Raw genomic sequence first — 17,764 nt, 5'->3', positions numbered from 1 at the left:
ATTAAACTCTGTCTATAGCTCAGACAGGTCTTGAGTTTATAATCCCCCTGCCTTGGTCTCTCAAGTAGCCTGTATCATAGAAAAAATAAATAAAAATAATAAAAATTGAAAAATAGTTACAATCTGAATCTTCTAGAGCCATTAAGATGATAGTTTGTAAGGTGTTGCATAAGTATTGAATTAAGAAAATCAGAGTTTCAAATTATGCAATATTTTACATAATATTCCAAATGTCCTGTAATGTACATACTATTTTGTAGAACATATATTTCTTTTTTTATCATGGGAAGAGGAGCTGGAGAGGCAGCTTAGCAGTTAGGATCATTTACTGCTCTTGCAGAGGACCTGGGTTCAGCTAGCTTCCAGTACCCACATGGTAATTTACAATCATCTGTGACTCCTGTTTCAGGGGATCTGATGCCCTCTCCTGACCTCCATGAGCATCAGGCACACATGTGATATACATACATATATCCAAGTAAAACACTCACACAATATCTCTTAGTCAGTGTTCTATTGCCGTGAAGACCATGACCATGGAAACTCTTTTGTGTGTGTGTGTGTGTGTGTGTGTTTGTTTTTTATTTTTTTGGGGGGTTGTTTGTTTGTTTTTTTGTTTTTTCAAGACAGGGTTTCTCTGTGTAGCTTCAGAGCCTATTCTGGCACTCACTCTGTAGCCCAGGCTGGCCTCGAACTCACAAAGATCCACCTGCCTCTGTCTCCCAAGTGTTGGGACTAAAGTCGTGCGCCGCCACCACCAGGCACCGTGGAAACTCTTATAAAGGGAAATGTTTCCTTGGGGCTGGCTTACAGTTCAGGTGTTCAGTCCATGATCATCATGGAGGAAAACATGGCAGCTTTCTGACAGACATGGTACTGGAGAGGTAGCTGAGAGTTCCTCATCTTGATCCACAGGCAGCAGAGGTAGACTTCCACATTGGGTTTGGCTTAAGTATACCTGAGACCTGAAAGACTGTCTCCATAGTGACACACTTCCTCCAACAAGGCCATACCTACTCCAACCAGGCCACACCTTCTAATAGTGCCACTACTCCCTATGGACAAAGCACTCAAACACGGGCATCTATGGGGACCATTCATATTCAAACCACACACACACATAAAGATTAACAAATACCTTTAAAGGTGTGGAAAGATAAGGAAAACTGTTTGCAGACCTCCCTTTCTGCACTTGGAAAAGCCAGCACACATTGGGCCTGTAGTTCCACCTGCTGCCTCCCCAAGGCTCCAAGTCTACTAGGAGCCACTGGGAACCCGGTATCAGGGTGCAGGGCTGACTGGGGAGGGGGGGTGACCCCTGGGTGGAAACATCCTTGTATGGATGACTTTGCCATGGCATGTTCTAGCCATTCTCTTGATAGATTTTCTGTTTAGAAAAAGTAAGCATGAAGCTGTGCCTGGCTGTACATCTGGAGCAGTCTTAGGGAGTGTGTTAGCCTGTAAGAAGCATTATCACCCTTGGAGCAAAGATGCATGTGATTCTGGAGCCCTTCAACTATGGACCAGAATAGCCCTGCCTGAGGATTGACTTTAGATCTTTAGCTTCTATCCTTGTTCTTAGGTTTGGTCTTTTCATGGTGTCCCAGATTTCCTGGATGTTCTGGGTTATGACTTTGTTGACTTTAATATTTTCTTTGACTGATGAATCTATTTCCTCTATCGTATCTTCAACACCTGAGATTCTCTCTTCCATTCTGTTGGTTATACTTGCATCTGTAGTTCCTGTTTGTTTACCAAGATTTCCACTTCCAGAATTCCCTTGGTTTGTGTTTTCTGTGTGGCCTCTATATCAATTTTCAATTCTTGAACTGTTTCTTTCACCTCTTTGATTGCTTATTCTTGGCTTTCTTTTGAGAGATTTGTTGATTTCTTCAACTTTTGTCTTTTCTTCAATTTCTTTAAGGGAAATTTTTATTTCCTCTTTAAGGGTCTCTATCATCTTCATAAAGTTAAGGTCATTTTCTGCTGCTTCTTCTACATTGGGATGTTCAGGTCACCCTGTTGTAGGGTCTCTGCTTTCTGGTGGTGTAATATTGCTGTTTAGGTTGTTGAATGTATTCTTGCATTGGGGTCTACCAATCTCTTCCTCCAATGGGTGCAGGCAGTGTCTATGCCTCTTGGTCTGATCATTATAGTCTGTGTCCCAGGGATCCTCTCTTGGACGAATCGGTTCAGTTGCTGTCTGTGTCTCAGGGAGCCACTGAGGTTGGGGTAGGGAATGGTTGAGTTTGGGGGAGAAGTGGGATTTGTAGATTACATGGTCTGATGGGGGAATGGAGCTTGCAGGAGGCTTGCATGATGACCAGCTAGTGAGGCTGAAATGGGTGGGGAAGGGGCCTAAGGTTTTGCCCAGGGCCTAGAACCTATACCTGGGCCGTCGAGCTTGGAGGCCGGTTGTTTACCTCTTGGTCTGCTTTGTGTAGTTGCTGTCTGACTAATTCTTGTCTCTTGATTTCATCTTATTCCTGCTCAATGATGGGCTAAAAGCTGTAAAACATAAATAAAATAAAAATCAAAAAAATGAACTTTTAAATTGTTTGAATTGTAAAGACCAAGGGACTTTTAAAAGTTGCAATGATTTAATATTGTGGTGCTATTATGTAATATTGATATGAGATCTTGGGGATGTACAAGAAAGGAAAAGTTATGATTTAACAGTAAATGTGTTTGTGTGTCAAGTTGACAGGAGTTTCTTGTGGTGGGTATCTTTATGTCATAAGCTAGAGTCATTTGGCAAGTCCTTTGAGCAAGCCTGTGGTGCATTTTCTTAATTGGTGTTTGATATGGGAGGGCCCAGGCCACTGCTGGCAGGCTTACCCATAGGTTGGTGGTCTTGGATGCTATCAGAAAGTAGGCTAGGTAAGCCCTGAGGGTTAAGATAGTAATCAACATTCCCGAAAGGCTTTTATGTCATTATCTGCCTGCAGTTCCCTATGTCAAGTTCCAACCTCGACTTCCTTCATTGATGAACTTAAAAGCTGAGAGGTGAAATAAACCCTTTCCTCTTCAAGTTGCTCTTGGTCATGGCCTTTATCACATCAGTAGAAATTTAAGTGAGACACGAAGTTATACTGAGTGGAGACTTTCTGCTGACTTGACTTCACGAAATCCCAAGTTCGATACACTCAGGGGTTCTGCAGTCAGACTTGGTTGGAATCAAAACTTTGATGTTTCATTGGTACCCTATCTAGGGTGGGAGGAATTCTACTCATGTCTCCCAATGACAAGTTCACTCAACAAGATTGAACACAAGGTCTTGTACTTGCTGGACAAATGTTCTACCCCAGGAGGCACAGCCTAATATTTGGAACCAAAACCTTGCTTTGTTTTTGTTTGCTCAAATCTATCTATCTATCTATCTATCTATCTATCTATCTATCTATCTATCTATTATCTATCCTATCTAGCTACATCTATCTACCTCTCTATTATCTATCCTCTATTATTTATTCTATCTACATCTATATCTATCTATCTATCTATCTATCTATCTATCTATCTATCTATCTATAGTTCTACCTTGCAGACTAGGCAGGCCATATTCTCACAGGGATCCTGCCTTTGTCTGTTAAATCCTAGATTACATGTATGAGCCCCCAAAGCCAACTTGAAGCTGTCATTTTAAATGTATATGAATCCTTTTTATTGTTGTTGTTATAAATCATATCATATAATCCCACAGTTGCCTTGAAGAATCTCAGTTGCTGTGGATGATCTTGAACTTTCAATGCTGTGCCTATGTGGATACAACAGGTGTTTTAGGGTTTCTATTGCTGTGAAGAGACACCATGATCACTGCAACCCCTATAAATGAAAACATCTAATTGGAGTGGCTTGTTTACAGTTGCAGAGGTTCAGTCCATTATCTTCATGACAGGGAGCATGGTGGTGTGCAGGCAGACATGGTGCTGGAGAAGGAGCTGAGAGTCCTACATTTTGAAGTCAACAGGAAATAGTCTGAAGGATACCGTGAGCAAAGCTTGTGCAAAAGAGACCTCAAGGCCCATCCCCACAGTGACACACTTCCTCCAAGGAGGCTATCCCTACCCAAACAAAGCCTCACCTCCTAATAGTGCCACTCTCTATGAGCTTATGGGGGCCAATCACATTCAAACTACCACAACAGGTCACCTGGCTAGTCAGGAACTCATCTCTATCTTCTTGCTTCAGCATCCTATGTACAGGTGTGAGCCACAAAAGCAACCAGCAGGCTGAAATTCTACTTCTTGGTATCTGACTTTAGTTGGTAGTTTGGAGCTGCAGTTCATTAATAATAAAATTACCTAGCATGTAGGACATTGGAGGCTTCATTCTCTGCATCACAAAAATATTAAAAACTCTCTGCCTTGGGAGCCAGAAGGTTAGGCTAGTGATAAAGAGTGCTTGTTGCTTATCCCAGAGGACCCAAATTAGGTTTCCAGCATCTATTTCAGGAGGCTCACAACCACCACTAAGAGACTGATAATCTCTTCAGGCCTCTGAAGACATTGCACACATATATTATACATTTACACAGATAAATACAGATCAATTAAAATGAAAGTAGCCTAAAACTATATATTTGCCTCAAAGATTTTCCACAAATATAAATCAAAAGATCACAGTTTAGCTGTTAGTGAATGTTTGTAATCCCAGTCTGTAGAGGCTGAAGCAGGGGAATTTCCATGAGTTTAATTCTAGCCTGGACTATCTAGAAAGAGCTAGGATGAGGTACAGAGTGAGGCAGAGTCTAAGAACACAGGACACAAAACAAAGGGTTCAGAATAGAGACTGTTCAGGGAAGCTGCAAGCCGCCTCATGATCTGTTTGTGTCTTTGCTGAACAACCACCCCTTCTGGACCCTGTGCATCTCAGTTCTCTTCTCTGCACAAGCAACACCACGAACAACCTTATTCCTGTCTCGTGTCTCATTCTTAAATTAAGTGTAATGGGCCTACCAAGGAGCTAACAAATAGATACCTTTGACTCCAGACTGGAAGCCTTGGGTTTTATCCCAGGATCCCACATGGTATAAGGGCTCACTTTTATTAGTTGCCCTCTGACCTCCATACACATGCAAAGGCCCTGAGTTAGTTCTCTTATGGCAATAAGAGCTCTATAAACATTGAAAGGACAGGACATCTTTTCCAAGATGCTTCCCTAGCATCTGTCTCCTTGAAGATCCATAGAGGTGAGCACCAGACCCCATGCACATTCCAGGACCTGGCAGGGCAAGGGTCTATCTAGAGATCAGGCATCTGACCCTTTAGAACTTGGGATTCACCCTTAGTTCTCTTCCCACTGCTGTTCAGGTAGGTCTTCTTCATCAGTAGACACACTTATGTCCTGGGGACATGATCCAGGCTCAATCCTTCTCACACTTCCCTCTGGGGCCTCTGATACAGAGGAAGATAACACACATGTAGACCAAGTTGCTCTAAATAGGAATGATACACTGCTTTCCCAGAAGATTTGCTTTATATGAGAGAGACTCAGATAATAAGGAAGGGAGGCCCAGAGATGTCAATCAAAGGCAGTTTGGGTCAGGTAGAGCTTGATTCAAAGGATAGACCAGACACCTCTGATAACACTATCTTGGAAAACTGATGATGCTTTGTCCATTGTTGAGCTATCTTGGGAAGGGCTGTGAACTGTGCAAGACTCATGGCAGATACTGCAATGGCGGAAGGAAGCCATCCCTGCTTCCCACAGGCACTAGATGTGGACCAGGGTAGAAGTAGACAAGGAACTGGAAACAAGTAAGACACAGAGAGCAGAGTGACTGACTTCTAGGCTGGAATACAGATACAGGCTCCTTACCTAGATGGCAGGACCACTGGCTGTATTACAAGAAACTGGAAGAACTGGTACATGAACTGTGGGTCAGAACTTGTGGAGTTACGGCTGGTGGCTGGTTACCACAGGCCAGAAGCAGTGCTGGGCCAGTCTGGGATGAGAATGAAACAACCCTTCCAGGCTGTGATAAACCCAGACCTTAAGGAAAGGATTCTGGATGGGCTGGTCTCCTGTCTCCTCAGTAGGGGACATCATGGAGGCTTTGGTGAGGCTGTGCTTTTTCAAGCCTCAATTCTGGGCTCTGTCCTTTCACAACTACAGGAAAATCTTAGAAATGTTGGACCTGGAACATGCGCAGGACCTGGGTGATCTACAATCCTACCTCCCTGCTTGACTTCTTCCCCTCCCTCGGCTGCATGGGACATCTGTGACATGTCCTTCTGTCCAACATAAGGGAGGCATCTTTATCTCCCCAGAGAAGAAGCAACAGGTAATTATTCAGTCCACCTTGACATTACTCAGTGAGGGAGAGTCTCAGACCTGGCTTTCTGGAGCCATCAAGTCTCAAGCTCTGACACTTAGTCACTCCAGCAACAATGGTTGTCACGAGAAACCACACAAGAAGAAACTTGAGGGAGAAAGGGGTTTATGGGACAACTGTTCCCATCATGCCCTTGAGTATGGTATTGTGGGAAAGGAATGGTGCAAAGAGTGGGGGAGGCCTGGTCACAGTGTGTGCAAACAGGAAGCAGAGAAAGGCATGTGGTGCTCACTTTGACTTCACTTTAATTTCATTCCCGGGCTATGGTCCATTAGATGGCACCACTCCCATTGAAGCTGGCTCACCTTCCTGCTCAGTTAAACTTTTTAGGAGACACCCTCAGGTGAGTTTCCATAGCAATTCTAATCCCGTCCACACAGTTAGCATCACACCAACCTGAACACCAAAAGCAGACTAGTGGGTGTGTTGTTGGCTAGAGGTGGCATGAGGTACAAGGTTTTGGCAAAAGAGATCCAGCGTCTGCCAACTAAACAGACTCCAATCACCCAAGAGAGAAGTCTCTGGGAATTCGGGAGAGTGGGTTTCTGGGTTACACTAAGGTAGGAGTGTGGTGATTTGAATCTGTGGATACTAGAAAATGCAGCTAGCTCGCACCTGTGAGGATTTCATCACCTGGGTTGCTAGGGGCCTAAAAGATCAAATACTTGGAGGTACTTAATGCATTTGGCCACAGCCTTGCACTTTACTTCCAACTCCAGTGAAAATATCCACGGCTCTCTGGGTGTTAAGACCCATTTAGGGAGCTGGGCTTGGTGGAGCACACCTTTAATGCTAATTGTCCTAAGGCAGAGACAGGAAGAGCTCAGAGAGTTCTAAACTAACCTGGTCTACAGTTCCAGGACAGCCAGGGTCACACGGGGAAACCCTGTCTGAAAAACAAAATAAAAACTAAACCAAACCAAAGAACCACTTCTGTAATGGTTAACCTTGTCACCTTGGTGTGCTTTAGACCCATCAGGAAAACATACTTTCAGGTGTTCTCAAAAGAGTGATCAGGCACGACATCCACTCTCAATGCGGAGGTCCTGTGTCATAGGCTGAGGTCATCACCCCATGTGCTGTTGCAGTCATGAACTGAACAAGAAAGGCGATGCAAACTCAGCACCAGCCTGGCTTTCTGTTTCCTGCTGTTTCCCACTCTTTTCTCCATGCCATCCCCGTCATGATGGACAGCATGCCCCTGAGCTGTGAGACAAAGAAGACAGGGAAGTTGTTTCTCTAGGGGTATTTCATCACAGCAGCTGTTACTGATGTCACAGAGATGAGGCAGACGGATGAAGGGTTTGTTCAGGTCATAAAAGGAATGCTACTCTCTCTTGGGCATAGAGTAGGATCTGAGTTTGACCTCTGGCCTGGGGAGAACCCTGTCCTAGTAATCTGTATTACGGATTAGAACATCATATGTATTATCCCCTTACCTTGTGAGTTAATTCAACTGTCCATGTCAATCACCTGGCCAAGGAGACCACCCCTCAGGAAAGTTGGTTCACCTGAGGATTCTCTAAGGTGATGGGAAGAGTGATTAACTCCTTCAGGAGAAGATGTTCTTACACTTTCCTCCTACCAGTTGGCTAGTCATCCTCACTGCTAAACCTGCCTACTGCCTGATTCTACCTCAGGATTTTATATTTCCTTTTTCACCTTTCTCTCTTTGAGTACCTGTGTAAATCCTAAATGTGCCTGACAATATACTCTGGGTTGTTTTGCCCTTTGCCTATGTAGACCCCACTTGCCTATTTCTATGATACTTGCCTACCTCTACCCTAATTCTAAAGGCATGGCTTTCTCTCATTATCTCCTGCTACATCTGTTACTGTGGGATTTACAGCTTCCCTGTGTTCCTCACACTATAATAAATTGGTAGAAGGGCTTGTTTCTGAATGTCTTCAGAATTCTAGTCAATGTATTTCACCTCTGGAGGAAGGCTGAGAAGGGTCCCTGGGAAGAAGCAGTGTCTTCAGATGCTGCATGGCTGAGTTCAAGTGCAGTGATGTGGAGAGAGTGGACATGGGAGTCCCAGAGCCTCGCTCGGTTCACCTTGGGCTCTCTTCACTCTACTAAAGAGCCGTCCATACCTCTCCCACATGACCCACCTATCATCCTGTCACTAAAGATGAAGTAGGTCCTGATACCCCAGTAGATTTCTAAATATCTTATAATGTACTAAATGCTAAAACCTCAGTTCCACCAATCAAAGGCTTTAGGATTTCTCAGGTGACATCTGAGACCAATAGAGATTTCTCAGCTTTGCTAAAACCATCCACTAGTATTTCTAGCAATGCGTACATTCTTCTTTTCTTTTAACAAATTCATAAAAAAAAATTGTCTTGATTTAAGATTTGCTTTCTTCTGTTACCATACAAATTTTAAGAAACTACTTCCATGTTCAAATGTAGAATTAGAAGTAACATAGTCTGCTTCGAGACCCTGGCCACTCATATGTGGTTCCAGAATAATCTATCTTTTATTCCCTTTGAGGTCAGAGCTGTATCAACAAAAAGAATTCCACTTCCCCACTAATGTGTGTCTCTCTTAAATCTTTGATCATGACCCAAACACCTGAACACTGCATCATGGGACCTTATGATACCAACTCCACTGATAATCCCATGACCCACATGGAAACTACATCTTGCTTACAAATAACTCTTCACTGGGCTCTAACTCAAGAAACTGAAGAAGCAAAATAAAAGAACCAGTGTTAAGTAGAAGACAAATGTTCTACTGTGAAGTGCCTTAGATTCCATTCCAGGTACCAGGCTTTGAAAAGAAAAAATAAAGAAACAAAACCATGACAGGATAAGGAAACCAATTTGGTGTAGAGCAAGGAGTATGTGAGAGGGAGGAAAGGGAATAGAGTTGTTTTATATTTACGTTATATTCAAACAAAAAGAAAGGAAAGCTGCAGACAATTAAGTGTGGAGCACAGGCATAGCAGGCAAGGTGTGCTTTCCTGAGTTCTGTCCCCAGTGACAAGAAAGAAAGAAAGGAAGGAAGGAAGGAAGGAAGGAAGGAAGGAAGGAAGGAAGGAAGGAAGTAAAGGAAAGGAAGAAAACAAAACAATCAAAGGAAGTGTTGGCAGGTGTCTGTTGCTTGGTATTTTGCTGGCTGTGGATATGTGTGGCTGTGCATTCCACCTATAGGTCCAAGAAAATCAAATAATAAATAACAGGCTTTTGGGATTGTTGCCTTTGTTTTTAGTTTTCATTTGAATCCCTTTTTAGTTTATGATCCCCTGAACTCCAGATGAACACCCTATGATTGATTTAGGTTCCTAGTGTAGTAATTTTAAAAAGCTATAGGTGAAAGATGTCATGGGACAGAGCTTGGATGGAGGGGTTTTTATTGGGAGAAAGTGAATGAGAAACGTGGAGAGGAGACACTAGCTTCTGGTGACAGACGTGGCAGAAGAGAAGAGAGAGTCAGAAAGAGAGAGGAGGAGAGAACAAGAAACAGAAAGACAGGCAGGGAAGCAGAGAGGAAGTAGACAAGGCCCATGTAAAAGAGAACAAAGTGAATGTCCACAGGTGGTGTTCTTAGTGGCTGTAGTTGATGGTGTGTCCTGTCAGAACCCCAGGACAGACAGTACTGGTACACAGAGCCCTTTTTTTTTACTTTTTTAAGAAGTCTCACTTTGTAGCTCTGACTAGCCTGGACCTTGTTATATAGATGAGTCTGATATTCAACACACTACATCCACCTATCTCCACAGGGCTTGGATTAAAGGTGTATGCTACATTGTCCAGCAATAAATTTATTCATTTTGAGGCAGGCTTTTCCTAGATGCCCAGGCTGATATGAAGCTCAAGCTGTGCTTGAATCTGTGATCTTCCTGCCCCTGATTTAGTGTAGCTGGGATTATTGTTCTGTACAACAGGTGTGGCTACCTAACTGTCTTTAACATCACGTTGAGTCTCAGGTGATTCTGATATAGCTCAAAGGGCTGAGGGTGTTGCTTGGCGCTGTGGGTATCCAAAGGAACAAAAATTATGGGAGGAACCCTTTCTGGAAAGGCAAAGGATGCAGGCGGTCACCACCATGGTGGCAGGACAGCATCCCTCTCCAGTTTGCTTCCAGTCTCTGAGCTCTAGTTTCCACTTTAGTGGTTTCCAGTCTTGGAACTCCCAATGCCTTGGTGTGGATGCCAAAATATAATTAGGTTTGGGTCCCAGCTTCAGTTACACCATATGACTCTGGCTTACAGAATAACTATAAATAAACTGGGCATTGAGGCTCACGCCTATAATCTCATCACACAGGAGCTTGAGAAAAGAAAATGGGGCCTAGCAACTGCTACATATTTGCTTTTGATCAACTTGGGTGCATAAAGGCCCTGTCTAGAAATAAAAATTCCAACAAAAATGGAAAAGTCGAAAAAGAAGAAATAATAGGATAGCTTGTGCTGTGAACACATAGAGTCCTTGTATTTTACCATAGTCTCAGTTCATTCCCTTTGCTAGTAGAGGATGTGATCCACACACCCAACTGCTCAATAGGATGGATTAAGAGGATGGAGCTTTAATCATTGAATCCAGCTGTAGCTTGTTGGCGGAGCTGGGGCAGCAAAGGGGAGGAGTGAGGAAGAAGGTACATAAAAGCTTCAGAGGAGCCAGAGAAGATACCTGGAGTTCCAGAGCCTGGAGCTAATTGCTGCCCCTGTTGGATGTAGGAACCCTGCCACCTCTGGTAAGTTACCCACTTCCATCACTCAGCTCAGCCACTCCCTGCTGAGAACAATGAAACCAAGACATAACAGGACACCAGGATTTCTGTCTCCTTATTTGCAGATTAGAGGTTGGTTTTAAAGCCATATGCAGTTTTACCTTTAACTCAAATGCCATGTTCTCTGATAACCTGTGGTCTTTTCATGCTTAAGCCCGAATTTTGCTTTGTTGCCTAGGTTGTCCTGAAAGTGACTGAGTAGCTCTGGCTGGTTGGAACCTGCAGTCCTCATGACTCTGTCTCCTGAATGCTGGAGTCATTAGCATGTGTCACCAAAGGCAGCTTCAGCTCTCAGGGGCTGATTTAAACACAGGCATCTTTTAGAGGTTTTAATTTCATTTTAATGTTTCTGCCTATGTTGCTTGTTGGTTAGGTCCCGCTTTCTGAATCATGTAGTCCAGGAGCCCAGGCTAGTCTGGAACTTAGTGTGTATCTTAGAAGCCTTTGACCAATGACCCTTTTACCTTTACCCCCTAAGTGATGGGACAGGATGGCCTCTTTACACAGTATGGTGATAAAGAGTGCCCAGGGCCTCATGCCTGCTAGGAAAATCTCCAGACCCTCACCTACATCATCAGTGTCTCGATTTAGATGTTTGTTTCTTTTACATTTGTTAATTCACAGTGAATATAGATTCATTAACAAAAGGAGATGTTCTGGAGGGTGACACTTGTTCAAAGGCAGAACTGCCTTGAAAGCTTCATCTTCAAGAAGTTTTTATTTATTACTATTTAGTAAGAAAGTACTGTTCAACTACAATTTACTTTCCAGTGTGAATTTGGGTGAGTGGGTAGTTTTCTATCAACTTGACACAGGTTACAGGCATCTCAAGACAGGGACTCACAATTCAGAACATGACTCTGTAAGATTGGGCGATTGGGCTTTTTCTTTTTTAGTTTGTTTTTAGAGATAGGCATATTACATAACAAATCCCTATCTGTCCTGGAACTTTCTTTTGTAGACAAACCAGCCTTGAACTCAGGCCTGCTTCTGCCTCTGCCTCCCAGGTGCGGATGTTAAAGACATCTGCTACCAACACCTGAATGTAGGTATCTTTAAATTAGTGATTTATGGGGGAGGGTCCAGTCCATGTGGATGGTGTATTCCCTTGATTGGTGATCCAAGTTTTATCACAGCAAATGAAATCCTAAGACTGAATTTGATATCTATATAGTGGGGTACTGCTTGAAATACCTGACCTTGTTTTGGGGGAGGATTATGGAAGGAGTTTAGAACATTGGGCTAGAGAAGTCGTTGAGTGTAGAGAGGTCAGTGGGGTGATCTGTAGGAGCTGGAAGATAAGTGCAGTGCAAATGATGGAGGCCTGGCTAGTGAAGTTCAGAGGGAAGCAAAGACTCCACTAGGCTATTTGAATTGAGATTCTCTCATTCTGGTTTTAGCTGGGGATGATGAATCAGCTGTGATTAACAAGAGACCAGAACAACTAAAGTGAAAACGTTTGCTTTGCTGGGATATGGATGTGTTCAGCTGGGGCCTAAGAAAGAATCAGCTGAGATTTAGAGGCCAGCATCATAGAAGTGATACCTTCTGGGGGGAGTGTTTCCTCAAGAGTGTGTGTGCCTTATGCTGGCAGCTTAATCTGGTAGTGCAGGAGTCACCCAGGTGGTACTGGTTTTGAAGGGCCGAAGGGGTCATGGAGAACAGCTGAGGCTTAGCAATGTTGGCAGGGCCGGGGATGGGAACCCTTCAAGAGGCAGGCAGGGGCGGGGATGATGGGAAACCTTCAAGAAGCTATTGGCACAAGAGTAGCCCAGTAGTAACAAAAATCCCCAGCATTTTTGAGATGCCACTACAATGGGATGACTTCAAAAGAACAGCAACAGAGTGGAGCTGGCCTGAGCCCAGAAAAGTAATTGTGTGTGCTGTGTGCTGCAGAGGGCAGAGCCCAGATATGAGCCAAGTCCTTTGGATGATCCTAGAGTGAGTGGATCGTGATCTTGGACATGGAGTTATTGTCACTGTTAAGACTGTGCACTTTTTCTTCGCCCTTGCAATAAGAAAGTACTTTAACTTAAGTTGTTTTTTTTTTTTTTTTTAAACAGGAACTCACAGTTGATAGACTTTGAACTTTAGAGATCTTGGATTTTAAGAGATGGGATATTTTAATTGAAAATATTCATTTCTCTCCAGAGAAGGGCAGGCTTGGCATTGATCAACCAAGTATGGCATATCAAGGTACAGTGAGACTAGGTGCCTTCCTTTTGTACTAAGGCTTGATTAGACAACCCAGTTTGAGGGAAAGGATCCCAAAAGCAGCCAGAGAAAGCACCAGCTCCCACTGTTGGCAGTTCCACAATATGATCAAGCTACAAACCTCAGCAGGAAGTCTTTCAGGCTGGGTTTCATGGACTAGACATACTACTGAGAGAATATTCTTCCCATGTAAGCAAGATCCATGTAGAGCCAAATGGAGGACACTGGAGCTCAGGGGGAGATATCTGGGGTTGGGAAAACGGGGTCAGAGATCAGAGGCCTTTGACAACATGAGCTTGGAAGGCTGCGGAAGCCTTGATGGCTGTTGAGCTCTCGATAGTGAAGGACAATTGAGTTTGGGGGAAGGGAGAATAGAGAAGTGGACCCAGTGGAAGGGGCCTGTCCTTGTCTCTGCCACAGGCACTAGTAGTGCCAGGTCAAGAGTAACTAAATGGAGCGAAGCCAGATGGCTACTGATGCAGTTCTGAAAGAGACATCGCCTGGTTCCATGAGGACTTTGTTGGACACTCTCCTTTGGAGGGGAAAACAAATACTGCCAACATACAAATGGGAGAAAAGAGCTGACATTAGAGGTGGGAGGGAACAAAATTGGGTATTTGTGTGTGTACTCACTCTTCTGTTTTACTACAGGAGGTAGAAACTTGGACCACTCCATTTGTAGGATGAGCACCCTGACTTTTGAAATGTATGTGTGGGCTGGAAGAGAAGATGATGGCTGCTCAAAGACTAAGCAAGTAGACAAGCCATGGATTTGACTCTACTGTAATGCAATTAGCAACTTTTCTGGGTCAGATGATAAAAACTTGACCAAGATTCTCTAAGAAGTAGAAGGGTTCAGCACTATAAATCCAGGAAGACACAAAGAAATATGGCAACATGTTCATTTCTCATTTCCCCAAAACACCCCCAACTCCAGCATCTCTACATGAAGGATAACTCCTTTTGTAAAGTCTACATGAAATAGTGGTGCACAACATCCACTGGACAGACAACACAAGATGGGTACAACTAATAAACAGAAAGACAGGACAAGAAGTGACTTTTTTTCCTTATTGCAAACAGAGACAGATCTGGTCTGCTTGTCATGCACACAGCATATATGACATGATGGCAGACTCTTGAGGCAAAGATGACCTCCTTGGGTGTCCTTATTGCTCTGAGTATACCCATGAGTTAAGAGCAAACTCAATGAAATCTCTCTCTACAGACAGAACCCTGTCGATGAGAGCACTCCACAGGGGCAGGATACAACTCCAGAATATTTTTCAGGTACCCTGTTTGGTTCACAACTTCAAAAAATGACATGCTTGGAGATTCTGTTGGAGGTTGATGTCGATGAGTTGGCTGTCATGGATGATGGCAGGTAGGACCCTGATTTTTTTTTTTCGGATCTGTCATCAACAATACTAGAAATCCAGTGTGTGCAGAGTTTCCACAACATTACCTATCAACTTTTGAAGAGGCCCAAGACATAATGGGGTATGAACAATTTTCCAGATTTTCACTTGCTCTGACATCAAGGTAAACAGATCCAAGTGGGTACTCTAAATCTGGCTGAAGTATCAGAAGGTCTTCAAAGCCTTCTTTGGGTTCCTAGGCAGAGACCAAGAGGATACTGTTGGAAATTGAGTTGGAGAGCTTTATTTGGTTCAGAATTTTCACTTTGCTTCTGTTTGCTGGTGACTTCTGACTATGCCCTTCCTCTTCCAGAATTCTCCTAGTCTGTCTCTTGTGCTCAAATCTCTTCCTGCCCTGCTACGGGCCAATCAGCTTTTATTTAACAATGGTCCACAGCGTTTCCCCCCTTGTTTAATTAAAAAGAGGGTTGAACCTTAATAGTTATGTAAGAACTTCAGTGACTCTATCCAACCAATTAACAAAATTAGACTACTTGCCTGTCTTGTGGAGTCTAGAGTTTCACATCTATCTTTTAGAAAAACTAAATCTAGTTTTCAACTCCATAAGACCCCAGAAGGTAGTGTTAACCTTATGACAGGGACCTCAAGGTGCCTGGACAGTCCCCCCAAGTTCCCCTCAAAGTTGTGGCATTCAACTAGAATATCTCAAGTCTTTCCTATGAGGCAGAGAATTTTGAAGGACTATCCTACCTTGTCTTAGATTAAAGATACAGTATAACTAACTTTAAATTTGTAAACAGTGACCCAAAAATCCCATGCCATTGTAAAATATTTAAGATATTTTTTTGATTAATAAAGATTCTATAATTTATACTTTAATCTCAACATTATCCATTTCTTTTTAGAATGAGATCCCTGAATCTTCATATTTAGCTTTTTAAGCATTATCCTTAACTTATAACCCACACCACTAAACAATGACAAACATACACAATGTATATTTGGGAATGTGGGTGTAGTTGTCTAGATGACTACTGTTAATGGCAGCACTGGTAATCCTTCAGAGAGCCTGAGAAAATTGGAATAATTATCAAGTATTAGCTGGAGTATTTTGTGAGTCTGGATCATCTCAAGTCAGTGGGCATTGGAGCTGTTTTGGATGCTGGCCTGGGCCATTTGGTTGGTGCCCAGTCCCCTTGTTCTGAAAATAGATTTTTTTAAGTTCATCATATCTGTATTAGTACAAATATAGGCAGTGTATTTTCATAATTCAACTAAAGATCATTTTTGTGTTTCATTATTTCAGGGGCTCTTCCTCAATGTTTTCTTTGACCTAGAATGAATCTATAGCCTCTTAATTCCCAAGGAAATAAAAGCAAAACCTCTCTCCCAAAGTGAAAATGAGTTTGAAGTCAAAATATTTTTACAAAATATAGGTTGATAAATTCAGCATTTATAATCACACGTCTCTTGGCAATTGTTGCTCTATCCTCAGCAGTCAAACAATTCAGAGACAACACAATTACATACACACAGTGCCCAGACTTTTTCACCTTGGCATTTTTATATTAACTCTCTTTTGAGGAACTTTATTACTATATTTTTTTGGACTGTACACTTTCTGTTTTCTCCTATGTCTATGGAGCTCTTTCCACCACTGTTCCAGGAGGTCCTCAATGGCAGACTCGCTAAGATGGTGAAGGCTATGATTTGTCTGGCCTTTTGCAATCTCCCTATGCCATGGTTGGTAGCGCCCCCCCCCAAAGAAGGAAAACCTCCAGACTATCTGGATGGACTGGATGTCGTACTGACACAGAATATAAGCCCCATGTAAGCAAGACCCATGCTGGATCACACAGAGGACTGGGGTACAGAGAGATAACTGGGGTTGAGAGAATGGGATCAGAGGTAAATTGGGGGACTTTGATAGCATCAGCTTGGAAGACTGCAGAAGCATTGACTGATAATTGAGCTCTGATGGAAATGGATAGCTGTGTCTAGGAGAGGAATAGAGAAGATGTGGGCACAGTGGAGGAATCCTGTCCCTCCCACAGGCACAAGAATTACTAGGTCAAGAGTAACTAAAGAGAAGCAACACAGGGGGCAATTTCCCCAGTTCAGAAAGAACCATAGCCTAGGACCATGAGAACTTGTTTGGACACTCAGTGCTGGGAAATAAACACTGAAGACCAGATGGCAGGAATAAGAGTCAACATTAGATGTTGAAAAGAACGAAGGGCAGTGTATATTTTGTGTACTGATATTTTGCCTGTTTTGCCCACAGAAGGCAGAACTTTCCAGGAACAGATGAGGTGGAACTATGGTGGCAGCTACTCTGGCTCACCATTGATCCTATGCAGTAAGAAGCCTACTCTGGAATCTACAGATGTCATAATTGAAAGTGCTGATTAAACCTCCCTTTAGGAATCCATCAGAATCTTCAACAAACAACACTTTTGGAGTGGACCTGAAGAGAAAGCCAGCTTATAATTCTGCTGGAGGAGAATGGAGATTCCTGTTCCCTTTCATAATACCAGGAGGCTTCTGAGAGTTTTCCTGCCAGAGCTCATCCATGAGTTGCAAGTCAGAATAAATTGGAGTCGGTCTTGTGTGGCACAATTTGCAATTTGCAATATCTGTCAGATGAAAAATCTTAATGATCTGTTTCACACAGGATTGTAGGTTCACCATTAAATACAGAGCAGACAGAAACAAGCATGTCAGTTTCCAAACTCACCAGCTTGATCATCTCTACATGAAGGCTGTCTCCTCTTAAGCCCACATTCAACAGTTGTGCAGGTAAGCAAGTGTGGACAGCTGCTTCTACCAGAGCAACCCTTTTCTCTTTCATTTAAGGGTTAGTGGGCACATATCTGCCAGTCACTGAGGAGTGAATTGTCAGGGAGTCATTTGAATACCGAAGCATGGTCTTGTTTCCTTGTTAAGGGAAGCATGGTCTTGTTTCCTTGTTAAGGGAAGCATGGTCTTGTTTCCTTGTTAAGGGAAGCATGGTCTTGTTTCCTTGTTAAGGGAAGCATGGTCTTGTTTCCTTGTTAAGGGAAGCATGGTCTTGTTTCCTTGTTAAGGGAAG

The 17,764-nt window shown here is 43.1% G+C and overlaps 1 protein-coding gene across 1 annotated transcript in view; it reads right to left on the bottom strand.

Annotated features, from left to right (window-relative positions):
* The window catches only part of Ociad2 (OCIA domain containing 2), an 844,164-nt gene that overhangs the window by 459,891 nt on the left and 366,509 nt on the right, over positions 1 to 17,764 (bottom strand). The window lies entirely within an intron of this gene.

This window comes from Phodopus roborovskii, unplaced genomic scaffold (assembly GCF_943737965.1).
Source record: "Phodopus roborovskii unplaced genomic scaffold, PHOROB, whole genome shotgun sequence".
NCBI classification, from domain to species: Eukaryota; Metazoa; Chordata; class Mammalia; order Rodentia; family Cricetidae; genus Phodopus; species Phodopus roborovskii.
The sequence above is the reverse complement of the archived record's forward strand: the minus strand, read 5'-3'. Positions and strand labels throughout refer to the sequence as shown.